This window comes from Equus przewalskii, chromosome 5, assembly GCF_037783145.1.
Source record: "Equus przewalskii isolate Varuska chromosome 5, EquPr2, whole genome shotgun sequence".
Taxonomy (NCBI): Eukaryota; Metazoa; Chordata; class Mammalia; order Perissodactyla; family Equidae; genus Equus; species Equus przewalskii.
This window is the reverse complement of record NC_091835.1, coordinates 73,847,540-73,863,889: the sequence shown is the minus strand read 5'-3', so window position 1 is coordinate 73,863,889 and position 16,350 is coordinate 73,847,540. Positions and strand designations below refer to the sequence as shown.

The 16,350-nt window shown below is 35.1% G+C and overlaps 1 pseudogene; it reads right to left on the bottom strand.

The window, feature by feature from the left end:
- Positions 1-615: 615 nt before the first annotated feature.
- LOC103541451 (olfactory receptor 6C6-like) lies at positions 616-1,553 on the bottom strand (annotated as a pseudogene).
- Positions 1,554-16,350: the final 14,797 nt, after the last annotated feature.

The window sequence follows — 16,350 nt, the reverse complement described above, 5'->3', positions numbered from 1 at the left end:
GGGGTGGGCAAAAGGGGTAAAAGGGCACATATGTACAGTGACAAACAAAAATTAGACTAATGGTGGTGAGCACAGTAGAGTCTATTCAGAAACTGATAAATGATAATGTACACCCAAAATTATACAATGTTATAAGCTATTATGATCTCAATAAAATCACTGGGAAAAAATGACACTTATGAGATATCATATTCCCAAGAGCATAATGCTCTATCTGTCATCATTGAACTATTTTCTTGACTAAGTAATCGATTTTGTGATTTCTTTCAAATAGTCATTTTTGTCCAAAAACATATGATCCCAGCCATAAACGTCCCATTTATGTGCCAAGTTCTGGAAAAGCACCTAATATGCAAACTCGTACAGAGCCTCACTGAAAACATTTATTTCATACAATAAGATCTGTGGAAAATATAACATTGGAAATTCTGCATTTCGAAAGCTGATAAAGGAACACGTTTATAGAAGAGAATTTCTAGCCAGAAACGATAGCATGGAAAGAGGCCCAAAATGGGCTAAAATAACTAATATGATACATACAGAATAAGACAAAGTAAACCAAGATGAAAAGGGGACATTTGTATGCATTTTACGTTCATATTTTTTAGAATTTTCTCATTTGTTTGAAGCAAATGGATGTTTCTGGACCATGTCCTTAAAGGCCTGTTTCACTTGCTGGTTCCTTAGGGTATAAATGAAAGGATTCAATAGCGGAGCAACTGAGGTATTGAGCACGGCTACTCCTTTGCTTAAAGTCACTCTATCATTCGCTGATGGTTTTATATACATGAAGATGCAGCTACCATAAGAGATGGAAACTACAATCACGTGGGAAGAACAGGTAGAAAAGGCTTTGGTCCTTTGCTGAGCAGAAGGGAATTTGAGAATCGTCTTGACAATGTAGCCATAGGAGAGAATCGCTAACATCAGTGTGACCATTAGTGACACCACTGCCAACAAAAAGGATATTAGCTCTAGGAAATGTGTGTCTGTACAAGAGATCTGCAGGATGGGAGAAGAATCACAAATAAAATGGTCAATGACATTGGAAGCACAGAATTCCAATTTGAGTCCCAAGATCATCGGAGGAAAGATAATCAGAAACCCAGTTACCCAAGATTAGAGTACACGTTGGTAGCAAACTCTGTTGCTCATGATGGTGGGGTAATGCAGAGGTTTACATATAGCCACACAACGGTCATAGGACAGAACAGCCAGAAGGTAAAATTCAGTTACTCCCAAAAAGATAAAAAAAATAACTGACTCATACAACTCCTATAGGAAATAGTTCTGTCCTTTGTCACAAGGCTCCCCAGGAAACTGGGAATACAAACGGATGTGAATGAGATTTCTAGAAAGGAGAAATTTCGTAGGAAGAAGTACACTGGTGTCTTAAGGTGGGAATCTAGCAGAGTAAGAATGATGATGGTTAAGTTTCCTGACACACTCAACATGTAAGTAAAAAATAGAAAGAGGAAAATTACAACCTGCAACTCAGGGTCATCTGCAAGACCCAAAAGAATGAACCCTGTCTGCATTGAATGGTTCATCATTTCTCTCTTCTGGGTTTCAACAAAGCTGGACAAGAGTTTTAAAAAAAAAAAAAAGAATGGCTAGGATTAGCTACTAGAATCAATGAGAAAGAATAAAGAAGGAGAGAGAGAAGCTAACATTCATTGATCATCCACACTGTGCCAGTTGCTATGTTTGGAGATTTACGTAAGTTTTCTTATTAATATCGCCAACCACCCTCTTTGAGTAGAGTATTACCATCCCCACTTTTTAGGTATGGAAGTAGAGTCTCAGACTAAAGAGTTTGTCTGGGGTATATATCTACATCCTAGCTGTCTCACAGAAAGATGATGAGTCTTTAACAGAGATAAATGCCCAAGGCACAACCCAGACAATCTATTTGAACACCTTGGATGAGATCTAAGCATTTGTATTTCTACAAAGTGCACAGGTTCATAGCCAAATGGAGAAGTCTTGTGTTAGTAATTCAGTTGGGAATTGAACTTAAAGCCTTTTAAATATTACCCCCTTGCTCTTTTTAACCTTATCATACGTAACAGCCATCACAAGGTCTTAGCCTTTAGTACATGGAAAAATTTCAGAATCTTAGTGAATGCACTTAAATTCTATGGAAATTGTGTCTGAGGAGGGCATGCATACCTTTTTCCTTAAAGAAAGAGCACATGACACACAGTATGTTTAAGACTCACTGTGATATATATCATTGCTTCATGAATGGCAACAATAAGAACATAATTCAAAACTCCATGCCAATTGGGTGAAAAGTCAGAAAATTATAGATAAGACCTAAAAATCATAGAATGTAGTCACAGCATCTGAGAGCTTTTAGAGATTTTGTAGATCATTTGCCCAATCTTGTGCATAAAGCTAAAATCCTCTCTACAAAATTAAGGAAGCTATCTATTTATCCAAAATTTACTTTTAAAGATTGTCATTATGATAATTGAGAGACTTTAAGAATAACAAAAACTTTAGAACATAAGTAAATGTACAGAAAAGGGAGAAATCATTCTATAAATTCAAAAATGTACCAACTCTTGCAACCACATTTTAAATAGCGATTTTTCAACTCTCTAAACACATTTTAGAAATCAGCTTTTTTGCTTGTAAGACCGATATCAAGAGTTTTTCTTCTTCTTCAGAATGTTTTTTTAGCCAGGTTGTGGACCAGTTGAACTATTTACATATAGAATTCAGGATTAAAATGATCCCTAAGAGAAAAAAAATCACACACACGAATAAGTCAAAAATTACATTTTCACTTCTTTAGAATTATCTTTGTGAAACTTTGGACTATTGGTGATGACTCTCTTTCCTAATATAATCAAGTGCTCAGCTGTCTTTTAAAATCTACCATATACATAAAATTTATAACATTTTAGGTTTTATTTCTTTTTCTCAATTCCTATGTCAAAATTTATGCCTGCAGAGAACAATTATGTATTCTTCCCTAGTAGTTTTCCCCTTGTTTGATTTGAAAAAGTAAAGCTTGACCTAGTCCAGACAGTATATCAGAATATCATAGCCATTTCCAGAACCAAGTAAGAAAGAACTTAGAGTAATTCATGATATCTTCTGTGGCTAAAGCTACTTTGTGTTTAGTGGCTGCTAAATGAAAATAGCATATTATTTCTCACATATATTCTCTTGTAATCAGCGTCTTCTTAACTTCTATTTTTCAAATTAAGGAATAGAAAAATATCTCTCTAGGAAGATGTAATCAGGCAAAAAGAAGTTGGTAACTAAATTGTCACAAACTGATGGCCGAAGGGGAAGATTTCTTTCTTTCCGGAGATCATTTCATTAGTCTCCTTTTCTCAACTTATCCATTGCTATATTAAATTTATATATTTAATTTTAAAAAGCAATGGATAGATTTAGGTGCATTTTATGAATAGGTAACTCCTATACATTTTATATTTCTATACCAAAAATGATGTAAAATGATTAACCAAAAAGAAAAAATCAAACAATTACTTATAAATATCTGCCTTTGATTTCCATAAAAGTTACCTTAATTTACTATCAAAAATAAAAGATCCAAACTCTCACACACTTACCTCAGTTCCTGTATTTTTCAGTATTTCCTTGTAGGATGTGAAAATGGAGAAGAAAGGAACTAGTAAAGGATTATGAATGTACTCAACTCTAGACAATATTATTTCAGCAAAACTTGAAAGAAAAATGACTTTTGAGCTGTAACTCTATGCAAAAAGATGGAGTGTATTCTGTCTTTCTGTAAATTTTCCACCTCCCGCCTCACTCTTGTATGTGAGTTTTGACTTAGCCCAAAGTTCTGGGCTTAGGTAGTGGAAACTACTATATTTGGTTTTATCTAAGATAAATTTTCTAGCATTTACTGTGAATATGTGCAAATGCTATCATATCTATTATTAAAACAAGTGAAATATATTCTTATATTCTTTACGTTTGGAAATGAAAATAGAAAAAATCCAGGAATATCTGAGAAAGTGTTATCAGATCCTCCTAGTAGGGAGTATTTCACTAATAATCTTATAAGCTAAAAATGTGAGCATTCTTTTATCATTTAATTAATTACATACTCAAGGGATTCCATTGAGAAGGGAAAAGAAAAAAAGAACACACACAAAAATTTTCCCCTGGGATTATGATTAGAAGAAAGTAATGATGTACAATAAAACCAACTCATATAGCATATTGCATTAGAATGTGGAGGGTGAACATACCTAAGGAAAACTGAGGTTATTAAAAATCTATAAAACAGTGAACAAGAGAAATTCTGGGGTCTTGATCACATTCATTTTATTATTCAATATTTACCTTTACTATTTCAGGTTAGAAGTATAAAATTCCATTAGATTTACCATATTTAACATCTTTCATTCACAAAAATCTTGCTGAGGTGGTTGTAAAGTTACTCATTTTGTCTTGTGTTGTGGCATGCTCCAAGCTAGTTGATTTGGGGATCCATTACCTCAGTACATAAAGTCCAACACGAGGAGAGCAGAATCTCAAGCCACAAAAGAAATATCACTGAATGAAATGAGATGTGAAGCTAAATGATGATATGAGAGTTGTAGCCAAAAACTATAAAATATGGGATACTTTTAGTGGCATAAGAAATTAAGCAAGGATGACAGACATAAGTAACTTTAAAGTATTTCTCTCAAATATTTTAAAAAATAAAAATATTAAAACAAAGGATGTCCTAACCCTTGACTTACCACATTTGAAATAAATAGAAAACCTGTGAAGCAGAAAATAAATGCAGTATAACTCCAGTTACACACCTTAACACAGCATGGCAAAGACTGGATATTTACATGGACAATGAGGCCATCAGAAGACACAAATGAGAAGGCGCCCCATGATGCTATTGACTCTTGCTTAGAAAGTTCTGCCAGGAAAATAGCAGAGCTCTCTTTCATAAGGATGGCATTCTTGCAGGCAAACAATAGGCATTGTTCCTGATAATTCCTAATATAACAAACTATGAAATAAACTCTATTACATGATTACCTGTAGCTCTGAATTACTTTTGACTGTAGGATTCTTTCAAGGATAAAGAAAAGATTTCATAAATCCAAACTTCAAGTTCTCCCATTAACTGAGCTAGGACTAAAATAAGTTTTAAAAAAGGCATCTTTAGCCTCAATAATGAATAACCCAGCCATTGTGAGGAAAGCATGAAAAAAAGGGCAATCTTAATTGTGTCACAGTTGAAAAGAAAGGAAAAATCTGAGAAGTAAGAGAAAATATTCTGTTATGAAATTAAATTATTGTAAGGAATAAGAAAAACATTAGGAAATGAGTAATTTGTGGTCAAATGATACAAGAAGGCATTGCATCTCTGAAATAAAAGCAGAGATCAGTAAATGGAAAATATGAACTTTCATAACGATAGAACAGAAATGAAAGCATAATTTCTTTTTTGCTGTTGTCTTTGAGATATTAGCATTTTTTCAGGTTTTAGAAAATCTAAATTAAATATTTTCCTCTCTGAAAAAGTTTTGATGTCCAAGGGGAGAGGAGGAAACAGCAGGAGGTGGTAGTGAATTGCTTTGATCTTTGCTGTTTGAATTTTTTCCAGATTCATTGACATATATATAATTGGCATATAAAATTGTGTAAGTTTAGGGTGTACAATGTTGATTTGATACACATATATTGCAAAATTATTACCACCATAGTGTTAGCTAACACCTCCATCATGTCACGTAATTACCATTTCTCCTTTTGTGGTGAGATCATTTAAGATCTACTCTCTTAGCAACTTTCTAGTGTATAATACAGTCTTATTAACTATAATCACCATGCTGTACAGTAGATCCCCAGAACCTGTTTTTTAACTGAAAGTTTCTACCCTTTGACCAACATCCCTTTACTTCTCCCAATCATCAGTCCCTGCTAACCGCCATTCTACTCTATCTCTATGAGATTGGCTTTCTTATATTCCACATATAACTGATATCATAAAGTAGTTGTCTTTCTCCATCTCACTTAGAATAATGCTCTCAAGATCCACCCATGTTGTCTCAAATGGCAGAAGTTCCTTTTTTCTCATCGCTGATCAATATTCCATTATGTGTCATCTCTTTTATTAATTCATCTATATATGTACACTTAGATCGTTTCCATATCTTGGCTACTATAAATAATACTGCAATAAACAGGAGGATGCAGACATTTCTTCAAGCTCCTGATTTCATTTCCTTTGGATATATACCCAGAAGTGGGTTTAATGGATCATGTAGTAGATCTCTTTTTAATTTTTTGAGGAAATTCCATACTGTTTTCCCTAGTGGCTGCACCAATTTATATCCCTACCAATAGTGCACAAGGGGTCCCTTTCTTCATAATCTCACCGACACTTATCTCTTGTCTTTTTGATAATAATCATTCTAATAGGTGCGAAATAATACCTAATGGTGGTTTTGATTTACATTTCCTTGATGATTAGTGGTTTTGAGTACCTTTTCATGTACCTCTTGGCCTTTTGTCTGTCTTCTTGGCAAACTGTCTATTCAGTTCCTCGGCCCATTTTTTAATCGGGTTGTTTGTTTTTTGCTGTGTTGTATGAGTTCTTCACATATTTTGGATATTAATCTCTCATCAGATATATAATTTGCAAAAAATTTTCTCACATTGTGTGGGTTACCTTTTCATTTTGTTGACTGATTATTTTGCTCTGCACAGGTTTTATTTTGATGTAGTCCCACTTGTTTATTTTTGCTTTTGGTGCCTGTGATTTTGGTGTCATATCCAAGAAATTTCTGCGAAGTCTAATATCCAGGAGGTTTTTCCTTATGTTTATTCTAGGAGTTTTACATTTCAGGTCTTAAGTTTAAGTCTTAAATCCATTTCCAGTTAATTTTTGTGGGAAGTGTAAGAGAAAGGCCCAATTTCATTCTTCTGCATGTAGTTATCTAGTTTTCGCAGCACCATTTATTGAAGAGACTGTCCTTTCTCATTGAGTATATTTTGCCCCCTTGTCAAATATTAGTTGACTGTATATTCAAGAATTTATTTCTGGGCTTTTGATTTTGTTCCACTGGTGTTTGTGTCCATTTTTATACCAGTGCCATACTCTTTTGATTACTATAATTTTGTAGTAAAGTTTGAAATCAGGAAGTGTGATGCCTCAAGCTTAGTTCATCTTTCTAGGATTGCTTTGGGTATTGGGGGGTCTTGTGGTTTTATTCAAATTTTAGGATTGTTTTTTCTGTTTCTATGAAAAATACCATTGGAATTTTGATTGGGATTGAATTGACTATAGGGATCGCTTTGTCAGTATGGACGTTCAATAATATTAATTATTCCAATCCATGAAAATGGGATATTTTTCAACTTATTTGGGTCATCTTAAATTTTTTTCATCAAAGTCATGCCATTTTCAGTGTACAGATGTTCTTCCTCTTTGGTTAAATTTATAGCTAAATATTTTATTGTTTTAAACTATTTTAAAGTTTTTTAAATTTCTTTTTCAGATAATTTATTTTTAGTGTATAAAAGCAAACTGAATTTTTATCCTGGAACTTTACTGAATTTTTAAATTATTTCTAATTTTTTTTAGTGAAGTCTGTAGGATTTTCTGTATATAAGATCAAGTCTTCGAAATCAAGAAAATTTTACTTCTTCCTTTCTAGTTGGATTCCTTTTATTTCTTTTTTCTTGCCCGATTGCTTTGGATAGGACTTTAGATTCTTTTTTGAATAGGAGTGATGAGATTGGGAACCTTTTTCTTGTCTCTGATCTTAGAGTTAAAGCTTTAAAGCTTTCACCATTGAGTACAATGTTAGCTGTGTGCTTGTCATATATGGTCTTTATTATGTTGAGGTATAGTCCCTCTACTCAATTTGTTGACTGATTTGTCATGAAAGGAGGTTGTATTTTATCATTTTATTCTTCTGCGTGCATTGAAATGATCATATGATTTTTGTCTTTCATTCTATTAATGTGGTGTATCACATTTATTGATTTTGTATATTGAATGACTCTTGAATGCCAGGGATACAAAATTCCCTGTCTTTGATATTTGACAATTTAATTGTAATGTGTCTTTGTGTAGCCCTTTCAGGTTCAATCTATTTGTCATCCTTTTGGTATCATGAATCTGGATATCCATTTCTCTTCCCATATTTTAGAAGGTTTTCAACTATTATTGCTTAAAATAGACTCTTTTTCCCTTTTTCTAGTCTTCTTCTGAGAGTCTCATAGTAGCAGTCCTGAATGGGAGATTATCTGCTGATATAACTAAGGTCCCTGCCCTCTTTAAAATGTTCCGTCTCCAAAAGACAAAAGAAGTAAACAGAAATCAGGCAAACAACAGCGTCAATTTTGAAGATATTTAGGAATAAAGACATGGCCTCGAGTTTCCATAGTTGAGGAAGATAACAGTTAGATGTCTCAAGACTGGAGAAGTGAGAGGTACATGGGCTGTATATGTCATCTTTTCCTATATCTCAAGTCTATTATTCTATTTCAATATCTTATTACTTAATCTGTTGTTAATATTTATTTGATTTATTGTTACTTATGTGACACTCACATTCTTGGGAGTGCCCCAGCTCATCCTAAAACATTAAACCAGGGTCAGTCCTCCATCTCGCTAATGGAGCCTGTAAACCCTGGTAGATTTACTTACTATGGGAAATGGGCACAAGGTGAGTATAGAGTATCCCACACTTCTGCAGGAAAGAAATATTTTAAAGCAATCAAGCGAAACCTTCACATAGTCAATTAACTGGAATTTCTAAAAGAAATCATGTAGTTGTTTGAAAATTTATGGATGATCTTCGACAAGCAATGGGGAGTGAAACCATTTCAGCAGACGTTAGTGCATTTAGTTAGCGTCAGCTGAGGAACAACCATAGAGTAACTGTGGGTCCAAGTCCATAATGTAAGAGTCCTGAATCTCTGGTGTTCTTATGTCTCTGACAGGAGTATTGAGGGAGCATAAGGAGTAGCCATAAAAGGAAAGCTATTTCTCCGCCAAACACAGTGAGAACCCAGGTAACACTTTTTGCCTTCATGCAGATATTTTACGTGCTGGGTAGGTGGTCAGGTTGTGATGTGATTTCAGAGCCATTCAGAACATTTCCTCCACCAAACGTAAAAGCCAACAAGAATCCCCTCAATTAAAGTCCGGGATATGGCAAAGGAAGGGATGTGAGAGTAGTTTGAAGATTGAGTCCACATAATAAACAATACAACTTGATCTAGGTCTGAGGGTAAATATTATCTTGAATTAACTCTATGTCTAAGACTCCTCCATCTCTGTGATCATTACACTACTCCTTTCCCCAATATTTAAGAGAATTCATAGCATTTAAATTTTCAACTTGATATTCACCCAGTGCAACTTGGCCTGAATTTTCAGCCTTTTCCCTCCCACTTTTTCCTTGTGGGGCAGGCTGTGGAACTAGCTTCCATAACGTGAAGCAAAGGAGAGTCTTCCCTCTCAAGCACTGGGAAAAAATATTGCCTGTCCCTGGAAATGTTTTAAGTTGTGCTAGGACTTACTAATGCTCAGCCAATCCTAGTGAAAATTTTCTTTAACTATTTCTGCTGTTATTTCTGGACGCTCTTCCTCCTGATGCTCATGTGGATCCTGGTGTCAGATGATGGAGCAGCTGTTCAGAAGTCTGTTCCTGCTGCCCCCACCGAAGTAGGTGTCTCTGCTGCCCCTCTACTCTCTCCACTGTCCTTCTACTCAGTCCACTTGGTGCTCCTCCACTGAGGCTTCTCATGGTGATGAGCCAAGTCACGTCACACCTCTGTCATCCCACTGTTGGCAGAGGGTGGCTGGAAAATTTCTACAGCAGAAAGGATGGGTGAGGAAAAGGAAGGTGTCACTCTATACTTCAAATAATCTTTTGAAGAATATCCTGATGGGCTGCTGTGGCAGAGACTGGTTTTTCCTGTCCAGTATTTTCCTTCCTTATCCCTAGCAACTGAACTCCAATTTAATTCAGGGTGAGACGTGCCCAGCTAAAATACTACCCAGCTTCCCTTACAGCTAGCATGCCTGTGTCACTAACATCACCAACAAGGATATAAGAGCTGAGGTACTGAGCGTGATTTCTGAAAAGGCTTTTAAAAAGAACTAAAAGTTGGAATATGATTTTTTTTTCCCTTTCTAATTTCTCCTTCTTGTTTACTGCAAGGTGGACCTGACGTCTGCACCTCCTTCAACCACCTAGGACCATGGGGCTAACTTAGGACTGGAAAACAGAGGCTATGCATGGTGGATAAGAAAAAGAAGAGGAATCTGGACTCCACATGACTGTTAGTCTACTTACAGACTTCTACATGAGATGAAATATGAAATTTTAATGTGTTTAAACGACCACTATTTGTGTTTTCCACTAAATGCAGCTGAACCTAACCTTGACTGCTACTCCTGCCTGTCTCTGGATGTGGGCGATAGCTGAAATATTTCCCTCTTGGAAGAAATATCCTGCATGCAGTGCTTAAGTTTCCAGCTTCATCTATGTCTGTCCAAATGTCTCATTACTCTATCTCAGAGTCCCATTCTTTGCAAAGGCTTTCCTCATCTTAGCATAAGATACTTGGCTGGCTTGCAAGTTTAATTGGTGCTGAAGCTGGAATGCTTTAAAGCACTTCTTTACAACTCATAGAAAGCTATTCTGATTTGCCACTCATGCTTTTAATTAATTTTTTTCCTCAATGTGCCCTTCAGACCAGGCATACACAGCCCCTCACCCCAAAATTATTTTTATTTATGTTTTAATTAAACTTTTTATTTGAGACAATTGTAGGTTCACATGCAGTTGTAAGAAATAAAAGAGAGATACATGTACCCCTCACCTAGTTTCTCCCAGTGATAACATCTTGCAAAACTATAGTACATCAGAGCCAGTATATTTACATTTATACATACAAGATACAGACCATTTCCGTCATCACGAGGATCCCTCATGTTGTCCTTATATAGCCCCACCCACTTCTCTCCTGCTCCCACGCTTTCCTTAGCCCCTGTCAACCACTAATCTCCATTTCTACAAATTTGTCATTTGAGTAGAGTTATAAAGATGGTATTATGCAGTTTGTAACCCTTCAATAATGACTTTTTTTAACTCAGTATAATTCTTCGGAGAGTGAGCCAAATTTTCACACGTATCAGCAATTTTAATTGCTGAGTAGTATTGCATGTTGTGCATTTATAACAGCTAGTTTAATCATGAACCTATTGAAAGACTTCTGGGTTGTGTCAATTTTTGCATATTATGAATAAAGATGTCATGAATATTTGTGCACAGGTTTTTCTGTGACCATACATTTTCATTTCTATGGGATACAATGTCCAGGAGTGCAATTGTTGGGTTGTATAGTGGATGTATGGTAGTTTATAAGAAGCTGCCACAATTTTTTCCAGAGCGGCTGTACCAGTTTACATTCTCACCAACAATGAGTTAGTGATCCAGTTGCTTCACACCTTTGCTAGCCTTTGATATCATCACTATTTTTTATTTTAGCCATTCTGATAGGTGTGTCATAATCACTGTGGTTTTAATTAGAATTTCTCTAAAAGCTAATGATGTTGAATATCTTTTCATGCATTTATTTGCCATCTATATATCCTCTTTTGTAGAATATCTCTTCATGTCTTTTGCTCATTTTTTAATTGGATTGTTTGTGTTCGTACAATTGACTTTGAGGATTCTTTATGTATTTTATATAGTGGTCTTTCATCTGATATATGATTTGCACATTTTCTCCCAGTCTTTGGCTTATCTTTTTATCCTCTTAATAGTGTATTTCACAGAGCAAAAGATTGTAATTTTGATGAACTCTAATTTATCAATTTTTTCTTTTATGTATTGTGCTTTTGGTTTGGGGTCTAAGATCTCTTTACTTTGCCCTAGGACCCAATGACTTCTTCATAAAAATTTTTATAGTTTTCTGATTTACGCTTGAATTAGTGATGCAACGTCAGTTGATTTTTATATAGGGTATGAAGTTTAGGCGGAGATTCTTTTTCTGGGCTATAGTTGTGCACTTGCTCTGGTACCATTTGTTGAAAGGTTAGCCTTCTCGCTGAATTTCTTTTGCACTTTATAAAGAATTAGTTAAGCATATTTGTTTGCATACACTTTTGAGTTCCCTCTTCTGTTCTATTGATCTATGTATCAGTACTCTGTGGACAGCACAGAGTTTAGAACACAGTAAGTCAGAATAAGTCTTGGAGTCCTGTAGACTAAGTCCTCGGAATTTTTCTTCTTTACTGAGCTGTTTAACCTCTTACGCTATTTTCTTTCTCCCTGCAAATTTTAGATTAATTTTATCCACATATGTAAAAAATCTTTCTGCGGTTTTGACAAAAATTGCATTAAACTTGTATATACAGAAAATATATGGCATTAATAATTGAACATTAAATTTTACTAGGCAAATGCTCGGAGAAGTACAAGTGCCTATATTAATATTAATACGAGCATGGATATAAATCAACACAAGAAAGTATCAAGACGTATGTGTATTAATAAGAGAAATGAGTCTACATGAACAAATATATGTAATGAAGATTTATTCCCCTAAAATATTCAGAATCTAAAATTTTTACAAACACAAAACCACACCTCAAAAATGAAGAACTTCCCTATAAAAGGTTAAAAAATAAAGAGGTCAAAGTATTAGTTTTGAACACTGCAATAAACAATTTTTATCTAATAAATCAGGGCCTAAGTGATTTTTACATCTTTTGAACAGTGTAATTTAAAAAACTGTTTCTGTAGGGATTATGGGCAAATGGTTTTTAATGTTTTTCAAAGGCATGTAAAATTAAACAAAGTATAAATTGATAAAACTTGAAAAATAGACAGTATAGAGGATCAATATGAACTAAAATTATTTGAAAATATTAATAAAATTGATAAATCATTGGCAAAACAAGAATGAAAAAGAAAGAAAATAAGATAAACAAAAAACTCCAATTAAATCAGTTATAAAAAACAGTGAACATCTCTACAAATACTACAATAAAATCAATAATAGGATATTATGAACAGATTTATGCAGACGTATTTGACGATTTAGGTGAAATGCACAAGTATGTTGAACGACCCAAAGTATCAAGAGTGACATAAGAAGATATTAAACATCTATTAAAGAAATCGAATATGTAATTCAAAATCTTTTCCAGGCCTAAGTAACTCCACTGATAAAACGTTCAAAAATTTTGGGAATAAAAAACACCAAACTTTACACACAAATTTCTGGAGCATAGTTAAAGAAGATAAACTCCCTTTCTGTTTTGATGGAACCAGCATAACATTGATACTGGTACCTGTTGAGTTAAAGAAAATAAGATAAAATTATATGCTAATCTCTCTTTAACATATGGCAAAGTTTAAAAAGTATCAGAAAATTAAATCCAGTGATATGTAAAGTTGATGCTTCATCATGATGCACTTGAATTAATTCCAGGTATGTGAGATGAGTTGATATTAGAAAAAAAATTAATGCGATTCATTAGATAAACAGATGAAAATCTTATGTTAATCTCAGTAGGTTAGAAACTTAGCATTTGATAAAATTGAATACTCATTTCTCACAAAATTCTTGACAACTGAAGAGTAGAGGAAATTTCTTTATTTGGTGCAGAAAACCTAAAAAGTAAAAGTAAATCCTATAGCAATTACCATAATTAGCGGTAAAATACTGAAAGCTATCCCTCTGAGACCAGGAAAAAAACTGACTCTCATTAATTATACTCAGCATTGTATTCATATTTTTGGCTAGTTAAAAGAAGCCAAATAAAGAAAGAAATGTAAATGAACTGAAAAAGGAAAAGTTCGTGTCATTGGTCATAGATGACAGGTTATGTATATAGGAAATCCAAATGAATCTAGAGACAACATTTAAGTAAACACTAACTTTAGCAAAGTTGCTGAGATCAGATACAAATATAAATTGTATATCTGTACTTGCAACAAAGAATTAGAAATAAAAATAAAATAAATTAAAATAAGGATACTATTTACAGTGACATAAATGAAATACCAAGGAACAAATCTATTAAAACGTGCAAAACAGCCTCCGTGGAGCCAAAAATCTTTATTACAAGAAGCAAAAATGACTTAAATAGACGGAGGGCTATGCCATGGTCATGTATTGGAAAGTTCAGTATTATAACAATGTCGATTCTCTCCAAATTAATCTATTGAATCAATACAATGCAATAAAACCATAGCACTTTAATTTTAATGCTTCACTAGCTGATTCTAAAATTTAGGTTGAAACGCAAAAGATAAAATACATTTAAGGCAATCTTGAAGAACAACAAATTTGCAAGACTTACGACAAATATCGAAACTTGTTATAAAGCTACAGTGTTTAAGATGTTATGGTATTGGTACAAGAAACAATAAATAGAACAAAATTGACCGGTGAAATAAAATATGAATTCCAGTAACAGATCTACAGCGCCTGATTTACAGCAAATCTACAGCTGCAAAGGGAAAGGAAAGATTCAATAAATAATGCCATGTCAATTTGATATTCCTACGGGAATAAAGAAATGAAATTTAACCTCTACATTACACCCTAGTATAGGGGAAGTTTACCAAAGTAGTTGTACTGATTTACTCTCCCACTGGCAGGTTATGGACCACATTGGTAAACAATTTGTAAACAATTGTCAGTTTTGCCTGTTTTAGTTAGGCTTATATGCCGAGATCAAGGGATGAATTATAGCAGTTACTAACATGTCCTTCCTGACTTTTAGACACAGCGTGCAGAGAAATGATTACTAGGAGGAACAGTGGATCCATGGATCCACTGCAAGATGCCTAGACAGGATTCCATCCCCTGGCCTCCAAACACACAAGCTCTATCAGCATTTGTGTCCTGTGATGTCAGAGTCAGTGTCAACAGAAACTGAAAGATTAATTTCAACAGACCTCAAACGACATTGGGTATCCCTTTTCCCCAGGTCTAGAGTTACTCTGATAAGTGACATCATGTCTCTTTGGGGAAGGACTGACTGAAAAACTGTCTATTTTCGGTTGCATTGCAGGGTCCTCCCGAAAGAAGACATGGCTTTTCCTTCAATGATAGGTTTGACCGTTGAAAACTGGCTCAGGTATGGAAATTGGATAAGGGACTGTGAGTATCCATTGGAGTGCCTTCCCTCGGCCTTCTTTTTGAAACTTCTTGATTATATAGAGCAAATAATACCCTCTTTTGCTGCCCATTTCAGTCCTACTCTATTAAAGGTTGCCGCAGACATCTGTGGGTCAGTGACCCTGGGTTTCCATTCCCAGGTAAATGAAAATTAGGAAAATGGTGCCCATCTTGCCCTTGGCAATTAAGTGTTGTTGCCTGGCCTCTGATATTCTGAATCTTTTCATTGACAAATAATACGCTACCCCACCAAAATCCTTAGTCTACAAAGAACAGCCACCACTCAGCTCCCAGTGATGTCAGTGTTGCCTCCACTAGAACATTGCTTATTTGTTTTGTGAGAGGAATTTCCTTTGCCTTCTCATAGCTAGCATGTTCTCTGGTTTTAGTTAGTAAATCCAGTCTAGCATTCCTAACTCTTTGAGACTTTTGCACCATTTATAATGTAAAGCTGTTCTGGTATCTCCACCTCACTTACTGTGAGCTCCAATGTGTCCAACCTTCAGGGAGTCAGACTAGCAGTACAGTAGGACTGGCTTCAGGCATTTTTGTTAAATCCTGAGTCACTTAAGAGTGGCCCTATATCAATAATCTCTCACTTATTCAGCATTTTATTTAACCCTTGCTCCAGTCGAGCACCCTCACGATTCACTTTTATGTGTTATCTTGATTCCTGCAGTATGTATTAGCTATTTTGCTGAATAATTATTTTCCTTCTATAGAAGAGAAAGTACTTCCCTGGCAAGACCATGTTGAGAGTTGATCCTAGGTGTTGCTATAGAAGCCATAATTTGAAGAGAGGGCAGATTTTAAGGAAAATAAACATCATCTTCCAATGCATTTTCCTCAACGAAGACTTTACATATTCTCCAAGTAGGAAGAGGCTGCGATGGTCTAGCAAGGAAGAGTGGACCACCTCTTCAAGTCAGAGAGTGCGGGGGAGTCTAGGGCTCCAAGATTCTCAAGCACGGTCACCCAGATGTTTCCATACTATCGTGGAAACTCTGGGCATGCCTCAGAGTTCTTCCACTTGAGGGTCAAGGGAGAAGGGATATTTTTACAGCGATTCGTCTCAGTCACTGGATGAGTGCTGCTCTTGAGGAGTTTTGATTTTAGGAGCTTCTGGCCTGCCTCATAGATGGGCACAGTAGCTTCTATGGCCAGAAAACAAGCCCTTGGTCCTATGTG